Source organism: Podarcis vaucheri (genome assembly GCF_965113315.1).
Source record: "Podarcis vaucheri genome assembly, chromosome: 12".
Taxonomy (NCBI): Eukaryota; Metazoa; Chordata; class Lepidosauria; order Squamata; family Lacertidae; genus Podarcis; species Podarcis vaucheri.
In genome coordinates this window covers 41,777,765-41,795,525 of record NC_138750.1, presented here as the reverse complement: position 1 = coordinate 41,795,525, position 17,761 = coordinate 41,777,765, and the positions used below count along the sequence as shown (strand labels likewise).

General features: G+C 43.3%; 1 long non-coding RNA gene across 3 annotated transcripts; it reads left to right on the top strand.

Moving 5' to 3' along the window:
• Positions 1–772: 772 nt before the first annotated feature.
• On the top strand, positions 773–16,145 carry LOC309515656. Of its 3 annotated transcripts, none has more exons than XR_014212596.1 (5): positions 773–1,357; positions 7,229–7,281; positions 9,822–9,987; positions 12,759–12,853; positions 16,032–16,145. It is a non-coding gene; the product is annotated as an uncharacterized lncRNA (long non-coding RNA). The 3 variants fall into 3 exon arrangements; XR_014212597.1 differs by lacking the exon at positions 773–1,357 and adding an exon at positions 4,580–4,832; XR_014212598.1 differs by lacking the exon at positions 773–1,357 and adding an exon at positions 5,037–6,011.
• Positions 16,146–17,761: the final 1,616 nt, after the last annotated feature.

Genomic DNA, 17,761 nt, shown 5'->3' with positions numbered 1-17,761 from the left:
ACCCCACCCCGTGCCTCTTACTTGCAACACCCGTGTGCAAAATGGATGCGTGCATAGGGAGCCCCGACTGCCCAGGGAGCTAGAGGAGAAGCTGCGGTTGCACTGCCGGCTTCCTCCAGAGCAAACCTTGGGCGCTGGAAGCTGGCGCTCGCTTGCCTTTGCAGCTCCCCGGGGAAGGGCCCCGCAAGGGGGGCTCCCGCTCCCGGGCCCTGCTCTTTCTGCCCCACGGAATCTGGGACGTTTTCTTCCACGTCCGGCTCTGCGATCGCCTTCCGCGATCGCAGGCAGGAGGAGAGGGGGACCCTCTACCCGGCAGATGCTGCTGCTGTTGCTGCTTCTTAGGCAGACCTAAGCAACCCCTTTGTAGCAAACGGTCCCTCCGGGTTGCTGCGGCGATCTTGGTCGCCCAGCATTTATTTACCCCCTTCCTCGGTGTTGGCTAGAGGACAAAAGGAAACCTCCGGCCGGCCCTCCCTCAGCCCAATCCTCCTCCCCATCCCCCTTTGAATGCATGGCGACGTTAATAATTATTGGCATATTGATCGAAGTGGAGAGAGCTGCGTTTAGGCGAGGGTCGCTCCGCTGCGCCCGAGCTCGGCTGCAGCCCCGTCACGCAGGCAATTGATTCTCATTACAGCGATCGTGCAAATAATCAGCTGCAGCGCTCTGTGGGGCACGTCGCGTGTCACAGGATACGTGTGTGTGTGTGTGTGTGTGTGTGTGTGGAGAGAGAGGGAGGGAGGCGGAGCAAGAAGTGGGTGCCAAGAGGAAGAACACTTATATAACAGGATCGATTGGAAAACCGAGCCAAATTCGCGTTCAGTTTCGTTCTCTCTCTCCCTCTCCCTCAATTCTGGTTTGCTGCTGCTGCTGCTGCTGCTATTGACTGCCTCCTCCAGGAGAGGTTGGGATCCCGACTGCACTTTGCACAACGAAGCTGCAGTTATTTTTCAGGCCAGTCGGCCACCCCTCCCCCCCACTTTTCTTTCCTTCCTTCTTTAGCAAAAAGTTGGTAATAGCACAATTCTATGCGTGTCCACTCTGATGCAAGCCCCCTTAAGTTCAGTTGGACTGTAAATGTTGCGAGAATTGTAGGTGTCCCTGCAAAGAGTGAGGGAGCTCCGTCTACATTTTGCAAGCTTTTATCCCCCCAATATTCTTTCATTTCGCAAAAAAAAGGGGTGTGTGCGGAAAGTATTGTCTTTTCTGGTCCTCTCCATTCCTTTGGCCAATTTAAAATTGCACTCCAGGTTTTTGTTTTTTTGGCTGGGGATGAAGACGGAACTGAGTTCCACATTCGCATAACATCCCGTTTACGCCCAGGGGTTTTTATTCTTCAAACTTCAACCCGTGCAAAGTAAGGCTCTTATTTCGCTCAGAAAAAAATGCATAATTTAAGAAAATTATCGGAATTCCCAATACAAATCCACTTTCTCCCTTTACCAGCCTCCTTTTACTTAAAATAATAACACTGAAAAGGAAGTCGAAAGGACAACAGTTACAAGCCTTAAAAAGTCTCGACCTCTCATAGTTTCAACTTCCTATTTTTTATATTAAATTTGTTCTCTAAAAACAGTCTTTGTAAGGGAAACTCCCCTTTTAAAGCAGAGGTTAGTTTTGTTTCTGTTCCTTCCTTCCCTTTTTATACGCCTTTTTCACCTTGGAGAAGAGCTATACTGTCAGCGCACAAAATGTTTTTAAAAGTGTCTGTTTTCATAAAATTCCAAGTAAATGGAAGGATAATGATTAACCCATGCATCCAGTCAGAGACATTTTATATTTCAAGAGAGTCACCGAATAGTTTTGACGCAAGCTTTCATGGACGGCTGTCTTCTTAACCAACATACAGCTGCAATGTATATAGTCCAAGGAAGTTTATGCCATAACAAATAGGTTAGGCAAGACTCCCGCAAGACTCTTCGTGGCTTTTGGTGGCGCAACAGAGTAGCTCTGGATTTTGAATAGTTAGATCGCCCTATCACGCTTACGTGTTAATTTCAGCAATGGGGCAAGTGTTTAGCACCGCATAAAGGTCGCATGAGACTTAACCCAGCCCAAACGAAGCACCTCTGTGTTCAATGAGATTTACTCCTATGTTAGCATAGGTTGCTTCTCCCACTGAAACCTGCTGGATTTAACAGTAGCTTAAGGGTAATTAAGTTACATAGGAATAAGTCTCATTGAACACGGGGTTTACTTCCGAGTAAACATGTATAGGATTGTGTTGTGAAGTGCTGAACTTTGGCAGGATCTTGCCTTTGTAGTTGTGCAGTACCATAATAAAGGTATCTATTATATAACGTGTTTAGTTATTATGGTGCATTACTCAACACAGAAAGCTAGAACTAGCTTCTAAATCTCTTCGTGACGAATAGAAAAGTAGTTGGGAGCGTGCATCGGAGGAGCAATTTATTTTCCATATGGATATTCTCCATCTCCCAACCCCCACCCCTCTCAAATCAAATGTGGTTTTTTTTAAATAAAAACATCGATTTTGATGGAAGGGGTTTTACTCTCAATGAAGAATGTAAAATGAAAATTCTAAACTTTTGAGGTTTTCTTTTACTGCTTCAGTAACAAGAGTACATTTTAAATATCTGTGTAATGCTGGTATTGTGAAGTGGAAAATTCTACACCCATTATCTGCATTATAAAAAATAATGGGGTAAGCGGTTTTAACTCCAGCTGATTTCAACCGGACTTTTAACATGCTTCTTAGAATCATAGGGACCCAGGAAACTGATTGGTACCGAGGCAGATACAAATCAGGGTCCACCTAGATTCTGTATTATCTACACTGACCGGCACTGGCTCTGTAGGGTTTTAGAAGAGTCTTTTCTCCAGATCTACCTGGAGACAGCAGGGCTTGAACCTGGAACCTTCGGTACAGAAAACAAGTATTTTGCCGCTGAACCACTGTGGACCTCCGTTTAGGATCTGCCCATAGTTTATTTCAAGTTGATGGAAGATGTATGTGCCATTGCAGTGTGTATGTGTACACATACAGATATGTTCAATGCTAATTAAAACCTTTTAAAAATTGCATTTACAAGGCAAAATGCTATGGATCTCCACTTTCTCGGTCCCCCCTGTCGGATTTTAAAGGGATATGACCTCCCTCACCGCAGTGTGACTTGTGACTTGGCAGATGAAATCGCCATTTCCCTCCACCTGTATGTCAAAATTGCGTTTGGGAAAAAGGTGTTGAGATATATGTATATAAGTAAAGTGATTTAAAAAGCAAGTTTCAGGTAATAACACAAAAGAAAGCCCATCTTTCCACCTGACATTTGACCAGGATGCGAGGGTCCCCATTCATTTCCACTGCAACCCACCTTCCATGTGGTTTTCCTCCACCCACCCACCCTCCCTCTCGCCTCCCTTCTTCTTTCACCTGCTTAGGAATCCTATCCCCACGCGACAGCTTCCAGTTATCTGTGAATTCTCCTGCTGCAAGTCATCTTCTGCTGTCACCGCAAACGCAGGCGGCATTTGCAAGTCCTGGATCGCCAAGCAGCAACCCAAACTGCTTCCAGGGACCAGCATGGCAGTCGCTAGCGAAGAAAACTTGTAGGGAGAGGATTCGCTGAAGGAAGCTTTCGCCCTTCGCCGCTCCCAATCTGGTGCCCTCCATGATTCCCACAGGCTCCACTGAACCCATGCACATCGGGCAACACCCCGAGGAAAAAGCCCTCTCCCCCAAGCCCCCCATCTCAGCCTCGGGTCAAGAGACTCCAGAAGGCTGTGTTGTTCATTGAGAGCAAGAGAGAGATCATGTGCGATCAGGACTGTGTGTGGGTGTATACAGTGGCGTAGCGTGGGGGGTGCAGGGGGGGCCGGCTGCACCGGGCGCAACATCTGGGGGTTAGGGGGCGCAAATTACTTGCCTTGCCCCGGGTGCTGACAACCCACGCTACGCCACTGGGTATATATATGCTGAGGATGCGTGCAGGGACCCAACACAGCGAGGAGCGAGCCAGGCTTCCGGGGGGTGGCGCAAGCCCCTCAGGAGGCACCCAAAAAGGCGCACGGGAACACAGGAACTGGGTGTTGTCATCGGATCCCTGGAAAACCCCAATTTTATTTTTATTTTTTCTCTGGGTAGCTTTATTAAAGCTTCATGTGTCTCTGCGCTGTGGGGCCCTCTCTGGCTCGTTCCGACTGCGTGGGGCGCTGGTCTTCTGCCTCCCCACAAGTCCTCTTGACCAGATGGCGCCCCTCGGCCAGCAAACAGAAGAGCGCGGCGCAGGGCCCAAGCAGCGCCTCTGCCAGGCCGGCAGTTCTATGTGCCGCAAACCCCGTGACTGCGCGTTGATTCGCTGCTACCAGCCCGGGAAGGGATCGGATACGCCGCGTGGCCCGGGGAAGGGCCAATGGCAGGGGCAAGTGCTTCTTCCCGCCCTGCTGGAAAGGGAGCAATAGAACCCCGTTCGAAGATGGTGTCTCTTTCCTTCTCTTAATCGAGGCCCGTTGGAAAAGGGCGGGAAGCAAGGATCAAAGTAACGAGGTCACGCCGGCCTAGTCTTAGGCGAAATCAGTGCTTCTTTATGGGGGTTCGCAGGGGTACGCACACCCTAAACGTTTTGTACTTTGTCCATTTAGTGTAATTATTTTCCTCAATTTAAACTTCAGAGTAAAATGGTGGTTTTCTTGAGTCAAAATGAAGTACACCTAAACTTTTTTTTCTTTTTAAAGCACTGGTCGAAATAGTTTTGGTTTTTCTCGAAGGCGCCCTAATTTTTCACCCAAAAAAAATTGAAAGGAAAAAAAGAAAGTAGAGTTTCCTTTTCTCCTGACACATTGGCCTGGAAGTTTTTTGGACCCTTTAAAAGGTGCTATTAAGGATGCAGAATAATATGCTGAGGGTGGATAGCAGTGTAAATTGATTAAGAAACAACAACATCTCTCCATCATTTTGACATGTTAAGCTGGGGGTGGGGGAAGGAGAGAGAACTTTCCAGGAACTCTTTAAGTTTTGCATTGTTCCATGCCAAGAAGTTGTGGGGCAGAGAGAAGTCAGCTTTACGATAATCAGTAGTAATAATATAATCACAATAATTATTACAGTAAACAGCCATTTTAAAATGGCTTTTTTATTGCTTGTGTTGCTGTTATTCGGTGGTATTAACAAGCAGAGTTGTAAGGTGGTCCACCTGTCCTGCTTCCAACACCAGCAAGCCACACTGTTCCTCCACTGGCTGTTTTCATTCTCATAATGCAGCTATATAAGGTTAATATAAGGATATATGAGTGGGTTCATATGCCTGCAAGTTTCGGAACATGGGAAACAGCTATAATAAAAGGGTCAGATAATAGCCATCTTGAATATTTTAATCCATCCCTTTCCAGGGCAGTTAAACATAAATCCTGGCTGGAATTAAACTTAATGTTTCTATTTCCCTGTTAACACTGTACTGAAAAATAGCAATTTGGATGAATTTAATTAAATGAGGAAGTAAGTGAAGTTGAGTTGAGTTTCATAGTTTCTGAAGGCTCTTGATCTAGAATATGAGAACAGGCCTTTTATGTAGGGGGGAAGGTTGTTTAAATAGGAGCCACAACGGAGTATTCCGTGGGGGCCGAGACAACAAGCTCACAGGTTACATTACTCAGAAGGGCTTTGCTCAGTGCAAATTCTTTCCACTTTTTGCTAGTTACTGTTTTACTTTCCTTGGATCAGTGCCCTCTTTGAATAAACTTGGCAGAATGACTTAAAGAGAAATCCAAATGAGAGCCTCAAGAGACAGTACTGGATAACTAGAGGCTGCCTTAGATATGGTGCACGAGTACTGCAGTAATTCTTTCAGTTACTGATACTGCCGTTGCAAACTTGAAAAACTTAAACAGGACCAGTGTCTGTTGGTGAATGTATATGCAAGCCTCCCAGTTATGCAGGGCAGCTGTTTTTCCATTCAGTTTTTTTCTGATGAAGAATTCTGTGCTACCTGGAAGTTTTTGTATCCTGTCACCATGTTGCTTTTTCAGAAACCAGTTGTGGAACTTGATTTTAGGTAAATGGCCCATGAGATTGGGTGAGCAGGAACTACAAAGTAATTGGGCGGTTATAATGCATCATTTGCAAAAGAAAACACTGATTCCTTGCTCTTACAGGGATATCTGACATTTCATTCTAAGGATACAAGCAGTGCTTTGTAGATTGAGAACAAACCTATGATGTAATTTGGAGAACATGAAGTTGATGGGAGAGGACTTGGCTGAGCTGTAGGAATGCTTTAAGGTTCAGTGGGGAAGGCCTTGAAACTCAAAGGTCGTGGATTTTTAAATGTTTCCAAGTTAATAGTTTGTAACTGAGAGTCCAAGGTATTTAGGAAGCAAACATTACAGGGTGGGAAGATTAGTGAAAGATTCTTTTCATGATATAGTAATCAGGAAAAGAAGGACTGAGAAGCACAATGGGCAAGCAGTAAAGGAAAATATGATTTTTTAAAAATCCTATTTTATTTCAGGGAATGTTCATCTGGTTTGGAATAAATGTGAAAGCACTTAAACTATGATCCAGACTCCAGACTAGCCCCACTTTTATATACGTGCAGATGAATTATTGTTCCCCCTCCATGTGTAAGGGCTGAATAGCTGCAGATTCACAACCTTTAGGGGGAAATTGTATTCTCCTTGCCATACTCCATTCAAAAAGCAGCTCCATTGACATTAGTCTGTGTAAATGGTTTGAGGACTGCAGCCTTAAAGTTCTGGCAGTGAAATTGAGGCAGACTTTGTTATTGTAGCTCCAAGAAACTCCTTGTGGTAGATGTGGAGACAAAGTACGGCACTGAGTGTTGAGTCCAATGTAGCATCTTATTTATATCAATTACTAATTTGGAATTAAAGTTCAAAATGTTTCAGGTCAAAGGCATGCAGACAGGCCTAAAGGAATACTGTACTTTCCTTTACATCTTCATAAACATTTATTTTCATTTTGGAAAGGCTAACGAAATGTTTGCCAGTCCAGGGGCCCAGATCCTTTCCATTTAATTTACGTACATGTGGGTAGATTATGTACATGTGGGCCAGGCCAAATTTCCAAATAAATACATGAAAACATGCAATCCATATATTGGGTGATAATGTTAGAGTATGCCTATTAATTTCATTGGGTCTACCCTGAGCATGATTTAGTTGGATATCACCTATTTAGATTATTTTCCTGTGTCATTTTCTTTTTCACAGATATATCAATCTATCTAACCTAGTACCCTTCTTTCAACAGTGGCCATCCAGATACTCCTGGGAAGCACACAAAACAGGGCTTCACTGAAATAGGTAAGTATTCCTTGAACATCTCAGTCAAGAGGTAGAGTGCCTCTGAACAGAGAGGTTCTGCTTTAGCTATTGTGATTGATAGCTGTTGGCAGACCTCTTTTTCATGAACCACCAACTGAGAGTTTCCTATATTTACCTTATTTTAGGTTGCAGTCCTCTAAACACTTGCACACGTACCTCGTGAGAAGTTCCATTGAGCTCACTGGGACTTACTTTTTTTTGCTTTATTTTTTAGTAGACATGCATAGGAAGAATTGCACTCTTCCAGTGCAATCACAGAACCATAAACCTAAGTATTTAAATAGAAATAATTTAGCCCACCTAGATAAACCTGGGAAACAGTATTCATAATGTTATTTGCGCTAAGGTAAATGGATTGTTGCTTGTAGTAGTAGCAGCAGCAGGTGAACTCTGGTACTATGGAAATTGATTGTAAATTTGCTTATAACAGAATGCACCAGTATACGATGCTCAGCAAACAGTTAAGTGTAAAAATAACCAAGATTTTATTGTAAATTATGTATTGTTCCTTATTTACTATACCATACTTTATGTGCACTTTTGGATTCCGATTTGATTGAAACTCATAAGATCAAAGAAAACCTGTGGTTCTAGCGAAGGGAGCAGCTTATATTTGGGTATTGTCTTTTCTCTCTCTCTCCCCCCCCCCAGCATTTTAAAGATGCGGCTTATATTCGGATGTGGCTTATATTTGGGCCAATACGGTATATGTTTTCTTGTGCTTTTTGAAAGTCCTCCATGAGAAAAGTTGCACCCGAAGTCTCTCTATTGAGGCTGATGCTGCAGAGCCAAACCATGAATGTTTTTATACTATTCCACTCTCACGTCTCACCAGAATTTTATTATTTTAGTCCCTAATCATAGTTTCTTATTTTTGTCTGTCATAGGCTAGGAATTTGGGACAGAATGTTTTTCTCATTCTGGTTCCAGAAATGAAAAGACACAAAGTAGTTAAGGTAATATTATCTTACATTTGACTGAGGCCTGCTGAAAATGTAGTAATTAGGAATTTAAATTGGAAAGAAGATAAGGTTTGCTGCAGTAACATTTTATTGATAGATAACAAGTAGGTCAGTTTTCATGAGCTAAGGGAGCTGCGAACGTTACATAACAGCTGGATAGAAACTCAGTGAGGCCAGCTGGGCTGCCTTTGGAAATTTTTAGAAGAATTTGTCAGAAATGTGGAACTGCAGCCGGCTAGTATAGGTTCATAGCCTCTGTAATTTTTTCAACAACCTTAGTTGGAAGAGGGCAAGCAAGCACAGCCAGATGGCAATTCCTGTATCTTTTTCATGAAGTGTCTCAGGCCTTTCAGACAGCTGTAGGAGTTGAAATACAGTTTGTGGCTTTACATTTAAAGCACATTAGATCCCCAAAGAATATTGAGAACTGTAATTTGTTAAGGGCGCTGGGAATTGTAGCTCTGTGAGGGGCAAACTATAGTTTCCAGGATTCTTTGGGGGAAGTCATGTGTTTTGAATGCATTTTAAATGTATTGTGTGTATAAGTTGTCTCTGTGAGTAAGTCTGAAGAAATACAGATTATTGACCCTCTATCACATCAGTCTTTCTGTAAAGAGTTCTGGAGGAGGCATTCTAGTCTATCAAAACAACACCAACTACTTTCCATCTCATCTTATAACTTACCTTACGATGGCAGTGAGTCTTAAAATTGCTAAATGCTTTGTTTGAAATGTCGTTTCTGTAGGGGTGTGACTTGATATTAATGGAAAAACTGACCCTAACAAAGCCTGAGACCAAAGAAACACACAAAATCAGACCTTTTTTTATAAAACTTGGTTGAGCTTTATTTCCGACACAACAGCAAAAAATAAAAATGGTTGTAGCCGACCAACAACTCAAGGGGACATATGTAAATATACTGTACTTTTATTTGAATGAGATACATTTGTGTGTATTTGAATGATACTGGGACTGCACTTGAGAGGTGGGAAGGAAGGAGTTTTCCTTTTTGATTATGTTTATTATGAGATTTTCAAATACCGTATTTTTTGCCCTATAGGACGCACCAGCCCATAGGACGCACCTAGTTTTTTTTTGGGGGGGGGGATAAAGAAAAAAAAAATATCCCCCCCCAGCCGCGGCTTCAGCGCGCTCCGGGCAGCAGGCTGTTATCCGCAGCCTAGGGAGCCCTGCGGGCTCTGAGGAGGATGTCAGCCATTTTAAGAGGTTGACATTGGAAGAGGCTTTGCCTGAACAGCTGAGCCCAGTCGGAACATTTTTTTAAAAGAGAGGTTTTTTCTCCTTTATAGCTGAGAGGACAATCCAGCGTTCTTAAAATCAATACGTGTTTTGTAAATTACTATAGTAGGATGAGGACTCAGGCCTAAGTTCAAGGCAGTATCTAGCTTTACATAAGAAAGTAGTGCTCTATACTCATCTAGGGATAATTCAGTGGGCTATTCCTTTTCTTCAGCTTGGCTACCGAAAGGTCTTCTGCTCTCTTAATTATCCTGCTTTGTTTTCCATTGATTATCTGTTCTCTCCTGCTGCCCACAGGCCTGGAACAACACATAAACAAACAAACAAATCTCCAGTATCTGCAGGAATCACACTGGTGGGGAATGTGCTGGTGAAACACCCAGGAATCAGCTCTGACAGGTGGGCGGAACTGCCCTGATGAGAAGGATGACCTGATGTCATCATGATGCCAGATGATTGATAGGTAGATGGCTGTTTTTTTATATTTTATATTTAAAGTTTTATTTTATTTTTTTTAAAAAAGAAGAAGTGCAAGCATAGCAGGAAGAAAGAAGGAAAGAAAACAAAGAATAAAAAATATAAACCATAAAGCGTCAAAACCTACAGTATAAGGACAAAAATACAAAGATACAGCACAGCTCCAAAGGGGCAATAAAAGTATTAACTCATACAAATATTCCTTTTACAAATAACACAGATATGTAAAAACAGACGTATTATCTACCTGTGAGTTCCATCATCACTGAGAGCAAAGGTTCTACAAAGTCTTAGCTGAGCCAAAGGTTTGGGTAACCTGGTAAACTGAGCAACAACATGCCTCAATATTCATATGAGAAATAAAACCATGCCATATGTTAAAAAAGGTCGTTTGAGCTCTAACCTTTACATATTTTTAGTTTATGAGCTATCTTTTCAAGGAGGGCAATTCACTGAGCCCTGGAGACTAAGTAATCCAAATTATTAAGGTGGAAGGTTTTCCAGGATTTGGCAACTGAACCCTGGGCTGCTGCTAAGAGATGAGATATAAGTTCTTTGTTTTTCACATCCCATACTGTTTCTATATAATGGTTCAAATGTGTCTGATGGAAACGTGGAGTAAGAGTTTGTTTCTCGAGCAAAGGGATCTCAGTGAATACCTTATTCCAAAATTCAGCTGCCTTTGAGCAGTCCCACCACATATGTTTATATATACCCATTCCGTGGCAGCCCTTTAACACAGTGAATGTTATACCTGGATATTATAAAGGAGAGCTCTCGCAGATCAAGGTACTAGCTATGTACAGTGGTACCTCAGGTTAAGTACTTAATTCGTTTCGGAGGTCCATTCTTAACCTGAAGCATCACTTTAGCTAATGGGGCCTCCTGCTGCTGCTACGCCGCCGGAGCACAATTTCTGTTCTCATCCTGAAGCAAAGTTCTTAACCCGAGGTAGTATTTCTGGGTTAGCAGAGTATGTAACCTGAAGCATATGTAACCCGAGGTACCACTGTACTAACTTTAGTGAAAAAGCTCAAGCTGAACACTTGTCAAAGTTGTTCTGCAGGGACAGGGAGGACAGACAAAGATCTGGCCCACCAAGCAGAAATGTTATCGGTAGCCTTATACACCAAGTTCACCGTTTCTATACCAGTGGAATAGCCACTGTACTTTACACATAGTCAACTCAGAAGGGGGAAATGAACAAATAAAAGAAACAAAAATGTTGTAAACATAGCAGACATGCCCACGGCATCCCTAGAAACATCACCAAAGCCCACCAGTTGGGCACTGGGCCAGTGATGATGACCACATGCCCCCCACATATAGGAAGACAATGACATGATGGTGACGGGAACACACCCCTTCATCACCACACACACACAACGCAAGATGACATCATGGGACCCCGCCCCAGCTGCCCCAGTGACCTTGTCACTTACTGCTGCCACCAGTCCCTACAGATAGACATTCGAAGCCTGTCAGGCTGCCATAGTTTGGTAGGATAACGCACTATGGAAAGGGAGTCTGTAGAACACAGCACCTGCATAACCCCTTGGGAAGGATTCCTGTAGTGTAGAGCACAAACATATCCCCCTATTCCCCTCTCCCCAGGGGATACATCTTGTGTGTGTGTGTGTGTGTGTGTGTGTATGTATATATATATATATATTGTATAAGATATGAAAAATCCATGCAACAATAGTGGCTTAGTGGTTGCAAAATTGGTACCAAGGGTGCCTATACAGTGATACCTTGGTTCTCAAACGCCTTGGTACTCAAGCAACCTGAAACCCAAACACTGCAAACCTGGAAGTAAGTGGGCCTGTGAGCTTTTCTCGGAAGCCAAACATGCTTCATTTTGAGTGTTACGCTTCTGATTTGAGTGCCACACTTCTGCTTTGAGTGTTACATTGAGGTCTGTCTGCTTTTGCTATTTATTTTGCGTTTTTGTTTTTGTGGCTCTTTTTTGTTTTTGTGACTGTGGAACCCAATTCAGCTACTGATTGATTGATTGTGTGACTGCAGTACATTGTTTATTGCTTTCATTTTATGGATCGATGGTCTTGTTAGATAGTAAAATTCATGTCAAATTGCTGTTTTAGAGGTTGTTTTTAAAAGTCTGGAACGGATGAATCCATTTTGCATTACTTTCTATGGGAAAGCGCGCCTTGGTTCTGGAACGCTTTGGTTTTGGAATGGACTTCCGGAACGGATTAAGTTTGAGAACCAAGATACCACTGTATTAGGCACTGCTCTTTCAGAATGACTATGCACATTTGGTTATCATGACTCAGTGCAACACCTGAGTTTGTAAGGTCTTTTGTTAATTGATAGGGAGGTAAGTGGTATGGTTAGCCACATATAATAGCCATATCTGCTATTATTCATATTTGCAGAATGGGCACAATTATCAGAATAATGCAACTACCTGTGCTGATTAGTACCACTTGTATATAATAAACTGAGTTATGTGAGCAGTGAGTCTTTATTTGATCTTCTTTTTAACAACATTAAGATTCATAGCTTTGTAAGGAACCAGAAATAATTTTGGTTTGCGCTATATTCTTTACAGTGCGGCTCTCTGCATCACTTAGGCAAACTATTGAATGAATGAAGGATTATGAGCTTGGGAGATACAGCATGCTTAAGGACATGCGGTAAACACATGCAGAGCTCAAATTTGAGCCCAAGACTTACTGGCTAATGGCTTATGTTCTTAACCTCTTATACTGATTTTTTTTATTATCATTCCAGGCTCCTAACAAGTTTCCAATGGTGGTTGGCAAAAGTGGTTAGAATTAGATCACAAAGACAAAAAGTTAAAAGAAAATCCAACCAGCTTGTTTCTGGTAAGTCTTGATTTGCTTGTGTGAGGTTGGAATAGTTCAGGTCACTGGAGAACTTAATCTAATTTGATATAGAATATATGTCAGAAAATTGGTTATTAAATATTAGTGGTTTCTTCTCTCGTGTTCAGCCAGTTTTTATCTGTTGTACCCATCTCTATTTTTAAATTGGTTTTTGATGTGTAATTATATTAATTGCCAAAGCAAAATGGTTATACCCAACCTATCTGCAGTCAAACTACCTCCCAAACCATGGTGTTGGCTGGCTTAATAGGCAGTTTAAATAATGTCAAATTGCAGGAGTTTATTAAGCTGCTGTGATAATGTACGCAAAGCGCTTTGAACATTTAAAAGGTGCTATATAAATGCTAAGGGCTAATAGCATTTATTCCCATGAAATAGTAATGACTTCTTGGAAACGAAAGGATGATTTATTCAATTTATACTCTGCAAATGAGTAACGGGGGCTGATGAATATGATAATGAGGAATAGATCGGTTTCAAATCCCTCTGGGATTTGGGTCAATCTTCAAGCGCCGTAGGACACTAACCCCAGTCCTTAGCTGTAGAGGCCCAGAGATGACACAATGGTTAATACATGCTCTGAGCTCGCATATTCCCTAAAACCAATGCTGAAAGTGTGTGTGTGTGTTAGTTAACCAGCCTGACAGGGCCCTGGATGCTATTATTTTCCTGATTCTCTCCAAACCATCTTAATAGCAAACCAATTGACACCCTTTCATTTCCGGTTCTCTTATTAGTTTCCCTGCCTCTCCCTTTCATGCCATTTCCCTTCCCCAATGCAGTTTTTCTGGTGAGGTCAGGTGATGGAGGCATCCCCTGCTGTTTCTGCCCATTTCCACTGCCTGTGAATTAGCTCTTGGGGAGGCAGCATTTCCTGTCAGTGAGTGACAAGAGGTGCTGTATCTGACAAGATGAATTCATTCTCTCTTTCTCAGTCCCTCTCTCCTTTCTTCTCTTCCTTTCTCGACCAGCCTCTCTCTACCTCTCCTTTGTTTTTAATTGCTTTAGTCCTCTCCCTCTTTTCTCCTTATAATCTCTCTTCATTTCTCTCTCTCTCTTCCCCCCCTTTCTATTATCTCTCCTGCCCTCCTTTGTATTCTTTCATTCCCAGCAGGGCTCATGCATACAAATTGACCCCCTCCCAGCCAGTAATGTGACCAAAGCTCTTTGTGGCTCCTACAATCTCTATGGTAACTGTTCAGGGGTGGTGGTGGTGTGGGGCGGGGAGTGTCTCAAGAGTGGCGGTGTAGACCCAGCACTTAGGCCCAGATATTTTTGTTCCTCCTCACATTGCAGAGCATCCATACGGATCACCTGGCCTCTCTTTTTAAAAAAACCAGCTGTTCTGTTTTTCACTCTTTGTGTCAATACCTTTAAGGAACACTAATGGTAGAAAAACCCCCACAAGGTTTTGGGGAGGGGTGGTGATGTGCAAATCTTTTCCCCCAGATAGAAGATATGTTGCCTTCAGAATTGTGTTTCACTGGGCAGAGCTTTAAAAAAAAAGAAAAAAGGATTATATCGAATAGGTACCATCCGTCTATCATCCTAGAGAGAGTGGCTGCATTCAAAGGACAACATGTGTTTATATTTCGGCAACAAGCAGCAGCAGCAGCGAGTCTAAATTGCTCAGAGTCTAAATTGCTTGTGGGGGGATTAAGTCTTTAAGAGGTTTGGATGCCTTTTCATCAGAAATGTGGTTTGAGTTATAGTTTTTAAAATACCTGTGAATCAGTTCTTCCTCAGCACTTGAAGCTGCTCTCACTGCTGCTTTAATCTTCCTGGCTGCTGCTTATAAGTGATCGGTTTCCTTACAATAAGTAAATAAATAGATGCATAACCTGCTAAACATTGCCTGTACCTTCCTAGTAAGCCATGCTGTGCCATTGGTCTGTTTCCAAGAGACAACTCTGTGGGTGAAGAGACTGAAAATATGGCTTTGAAAAAGAATAGATTTTTTGCATTCTTAAGATCATGTTGTACAGGTTAATTAATCCTTGAACAGCCTGTCATCCTGACACAACCAGGGTGGTTAATATGTCCCCCACAATCCTTACAGTACATGCATAAGGGTGCAGAGAGGATAATAATCTGCTTTAGCAATCTTGTGTATGAAACCACAGGACTGCCATTTCTCCCAGATTAATTGTTATAAAGGGGAAGGTGGAGACCTTGTGTATATGACAATTAGATTTCATTTGGAGCATTAATTTCCATAACCAATGACTAAAGTGAAATGGACACACCGTGAATTTGACAGAGGTGGATTTCAAATATCACTTACCTCTTAACCCGGCTCAAAGGGTTGTATTCAGAGTCTATCCACTGAACTTAATGAGCCTCTTAGTAATGCCCATTAACTTCAGTAGGTCTACTCTGAATAAGGACTAGCACTGAACACCACCCAACCAAAGCACATGCGGGAAGTACTCCATTTGAGGATTCATGCCCATCACGCATCCCTTCCGACTGAAAATGTGGAAAAGTATTTTATAGTTTAACTCTGGGCAGATTCTGCATTTCCCCCCTTTTCTGTGTTTGTTTTATTCATCCCAGGTTGGCTCTTACCATTTAATACCAGATATCACTGTAAGAAACATAATATTTATTAGGCAATTAAATTTTATTGCCTCCACCACTGCTGGGGGGGGGGAATCTATTAGTAAATCCACAAAATCTTTCACTGTCCTGTCACATACCACAAACCACATGACATTCAGCACTTGGTGATTTTATACTGATCTTTAATTAAGGACATTAATAAACACCAGTACTGCTAAAATAATCTATAGATAATGGGAATGTTTAATGAGCCACATTGTCCTAATATGCAGGCAGTTTCTGGCAGGAGAGTCAGCAGTGAAATAGTTAACATTGTGGGCATTTAAGTGGTCATAATTAACAGTCTATTAACATGAATAGGGGAAGTTCTCACTTTGGACAGCTATTGTTTCACTCTCTCTGTTTACAGACTCCACTAGACAACATTGCATAGCGTTGCCTTTGTGTGTGTGGATTGTTTAAAAAGGAATCAGGAGAAACAGACATTTCATCTTAAAATTACAACCAAACCTAAAAGGCTGTACATAGCAAAATTATCAATCTTGTTGCTTCTTTTATTTTCTTACATTTGTACCCCACTTTTCTTCCATCATAGGATCCCGAGACGGCATACATGTGGCCCCAGAGAAGTCCCCTCCAATCAATGCTGGAGTAGACCAGACCTAGACCTGCTTAGGTGCTTGGGCTCAGTAAGGTGACAGCCTCCTTTATTTTCAAGCCATGCCCTGTGTCCCATAACACTTTGTGTAGGAAGCCTCAGCAAACCTCTTCAGCAGGGGGCCGGTCCACTGTCCCTCAGACCTTGTGGGGGGCCATACTATATTTTTTTGGGGGGGGAATGAATGAATTCCTATGCCTCACAATTAACCCAGAGATGCATTTTAAATAAAAGCACACACTCTACTCATGTAAAAACACCAGGCAGGCCCCACAAATAACCCAGAGATGCATTTTAAATAAAAGGACACATGCTACTCATGTAAAAAAACGCTGATTCCCAAACCATCTGTGGGCCGGATTTAGAAGGCGATTGGGCTGGATCTGGCCCCCGGGCCTTAGTTTGCCTACCCATGGATCAGATCCATGTAATCTAGTGGTTCTATCTCTGATTGGCAGCAGCTTTCCAGCAGGGGGTTTTCCTCATTGCTTAGAATCATAAAATCATAAAATTGTGGAGTTCGAAGGGACCCTGAGTGTCATCTATTCCAATTCCCGGTAATGCAGGAATCTCAATTAAAGCATCCATAAGAGATGGCCATCCAACCTCTGCTTTAAAACCTCCAATGAAACCACAACCTCCCGAGGAAGTCCGTTCCACTGTTGAACAGTTCTAACTTTCAGAAAGTTCTTCCTGATTAGTCGGAATCTCCTTCCTTGTAACTTGAATCCATTGGTTTGAGTACTACCCTCCGGAGCAGGGGAAAACAAGCTTTCTCCATCTTCCATTGATGTGACAGCCCTAGAGATATTTGAAGTTGACTGTCACATCTCCTCTCAGTCTCTTGTCCAGACTAAACATACCCAACTCCCTCTCTAGCATTCCTCATGAGGCCTTGGTTTCCAGACTCCTTGATCGTCTTGGTTGCCCTCCTCTGCATTTGATATTTAAATGGAGATGCCAAGAATCGAACCCGGGAGCTTCTGCATGTAAAGCACATTCTGTACCACTGAGCTGTGCTCAGCCCCACAAACAGATCATTCTCAAACTGCAGCATGATACTGTGCCTCAGGAAGAGCTCCTTGTGTCCCATGAGCCAAGTTGTCACATCTGTCCACTGGGTATGTGCAGCAGTGGCAAAGGAAGCCACTTGGGCACCTGGGATGGTGTGCCCAGGGGCGGGGCTAACCGTCCATAGGGCAGCATACCCTATGCCTTCCCTATGGGTGCCGTGCGCCTCGTTCCTATGGGCATCACGCGCCCTGCCGCATGGGGTGCGCGGTGCCCATAGGGAAGGCATGGGCTGTGGCGTGTGGTGCCCATAGGGATGGGGCGCGCAGCACCCATAGGGACGGAGCGTGCCACGGGGCCTCAGCCACCCTACAGCTGGGGAGGAGGCAGTGGGCGGACAGCGCGGAGCCTGCGGGCGCTGAGTCACGTGTCTCTTGCACGCTGCAGGCCCCGCGGCAAGTGCCGCCCGCCATTTTGTCACCCCCCCCCATCAGGGTGGCACCCGGGGTGGACTGCACCCCCCTTCCTACGCCCCTGATGTGCAGGAATGTTTAGGGCAAGGCTAGCACATGCAGCATCACCTCCTACATGTTTTGCAAATCTCTTCAGCAATACGGCATGAACGGGGCTGTTGAGGCAAGTCATTTCTAAATCAG